At 38.6% G+C, this 2,548-nt stretch overlaps 1 protein-coding gene across 2 annotated transcripts in view; it reads left to right on the top strand.

Moving 5' to 3' along the window:
• LOC106526993 (partitioning defective 3 homolog B) overlaps positions 1-2,548 on the top strand; it is a 112,492-nt gene that overhangs the window by 35,820 nt on the left and 74,124 nt on the right. The window lies entirely within an intron of this gene.

The following is a 2,548-nucleotide window of genomic DNA, read 5'->3' on the forward strand; positions in this document are numbered from 1 at the left end:
GTATACAGCGGGTAATAAGTACTGAACACATCAGCATTGCTCAGGTGTGATTTTGGCCCATTCTTCCACACAAACAGTCTTCAAATCTTGAAGGTTTCGTGGACCTCTTCTATGAACTCTGATCTTTAGTTCTCCTACTGTATGTTTGCTATGTTCTGTCTTCTTGTGAATGGGTGTTCTGAACTATAATTTCATTGTGCTCTGTACAATGACAATAAAGGTCTAATCTAATCTAAAATTATGTACACAAGGTTGCCTTCAGGTGCTGCCCTTGCAAAAGAGGTCTGCGATCTTGATGGGATTTGCCTGGTTAAATAACGGCAAATAAACAAATAAATAAATCGTAAACTTTATTGATGACCAGCTGAGGGGACCAGGCCATCTACATGATTACTGAATGATGCACGAGAGGAAAACCATCCGGAAATCAACTCGTTATCTTGAGAAAACCAAGGCAAATTATTTTATGCGGAAAACGGTCGCTCTAGGCTTCCGTACATTCAGCAAGATCAGAATGAATTTGTAAACCAAATGAGAGGGCTGGTTTATGCAGACTGATAATCTGAACAGYGTGCATGTAAACACTTGTTCTGATCTTGTTTTTTCCTGTTGTGGAAAACTGATCTGATTTCATGATTCTCATGAWTTCTTCTAACCTTCATCCACCAGTTTAGCAGCGCTGTGGTTGCCGGCATCACAGAACTTTCAAGGGTGTTTATTTCCTCCCACTCTCTCATCTAATAAAGAAGGAAGACAAACAGCATATGTTTCTTCACCAACCAAAGAAAAATAAAACAAACAAACAAAAAAAGCAGCATACATTGTTTTGACTGTCGCTCAATCAGGGACGGAAGGAACTTTTCATCGTTATTAAAACCTGGCGCGGGTCCATTCGAGGTGCTCATAAGATGCAGAATGTTTATGTTCATCACAGAAGTAGAAATGTTGTATTTTTTAAGGGGAAAATTACAACTCTGCACATGTCTGTGCTATTCTGAAGAAAATTCTGGTGCGTGTAAACTCTCATCGTGATTGGAATAATTGTGTGCCTGTATAAACAATACAATTGAATAATTTCATCCAAACCCATTTCAGTCCGATCAAAGAGTTGTGCACATGTAAACATAATTATTCAGTTCAACTGTGCAAAAGTCAGTAAGGCAACACTTTGGAAACGTAACACCTGCAATGCTAGTCAAGATCTTCCTTTCAAAGCCCGAAAAAGGAAAGTAAAATGAGAAAATTGAGATTTTCAGAGTGAATAGACTGAAAATTATGTTTTGTTCACTTTGTCAACAGAAACAAGTWGTCAAACAATGTTTACTGTGCAACAAAAGCATTGTTGAGAATAAAGAAAACATCATACAAATTCAAACATGCAACATTTTTGGGAAGTTTTCCAAAAGAATGAAAAGAACAAAAGGGTGAAGTACAGCAGCCGCTTGCATCTTTTCACCAGCTGAATGGCCTCCTGATGCTTCTGCACCGACTGCACAGAGCTGTCACTGCTTTTACAGTTTTATAGTCTGAAGATGGTATTATTTTAAAGACAACTTAAAGGATGTATCACTTAAAATTAAAAGCTTTTTTTGTACCTGATTGTTCTTTTATTCTTCTGACTTTTCATAAATCACCCGCAGTTTCACCACTGTATTTCTTGCTTATGGTTCGACTCGGTTCAAGACGAATGCAAACTGCCTTTCTAATGTTGCATACGGCCTCATACTGTATGTGGATATGACTCTCCACATTTCCATTATGTGTGGGTGAGCAGTTATGTGTGCATGTGCACGACTCACAGGAGTGCCCAGAGTTCAGTGTTTGATATGCTGCATATTTCCTGTGTTGACAGAGAGAATATTCATGAAATGATTGATGATTTTGTTTTCTTCCCTGATGCAAGAGAAGACAAAAAAAAAAAACAACACAGATATAGAGGCAGGCAGTGAGAGTGATCAAGGGATTGGTGTTTGTGTGAGTTTAATGCACACATGCCGGCAGGTTCGTCTCTGCAGTCAAACGTTTGAGGCTGAAACAGACGCTTCATCATAAGGACAGCCGTCTGATGATGATGATGATAATAACATCTCAGCAGGGGCGGTTCTAGGGGCAGGGCCACAGGGGCATTGGCCCCAGCTGAAATCTGATTGGCCCCCTGAAGTGCCCCTGTCCTGTCACTCATCTGTACTTTACCTGGGAGTGATGATGGCGAATGCAGTTCCATGTTCAAACACTAGCTGTGCTAATGAGTCAAATAGTAAAGTCCAGAATGAACCAAGCTTATAGAATTCTTCTTCTCTTCTTGAGAAAATTTAAACAATCTTGCAAAAAAAAGTCTTTCAACTGACAAATGGTGGATGGATTTTCTCATATTATGTGTTTAAGAATATTTTATCTATGTACAGTAAAATGTATGAAAAATTGGTGAAGAGAATTTACTGTGCAAGATTTCTTTGGTACCACTTTACGATAAGGCTCCCTTTATAGAAGGCTTGTAAAGAGTTTATATATAGGTTACTAATTCATCTGTAAACACTTTATAAATCAT

The sequence above is a fragment of the Austrofundulus limnaeus genome, unplaced genomic scaffold, assembly GCF_001266775.1.
Source record: "Austrofundulus limnaeus strain Quisiro unplaced genomic scaffold, Austrofundulus_limnaeus-1.0 Scaffold303, whole genome shotgun sequence".
In the NCBI taxonomy this organism is placed as follows: domain Eukaryota; kingdom Metazoa; phylum Chordata; class Actinopteri; order Cyprinodontiformes; family Rivulidae; genus Austrofundulus; species Austrofundulus limnaeus.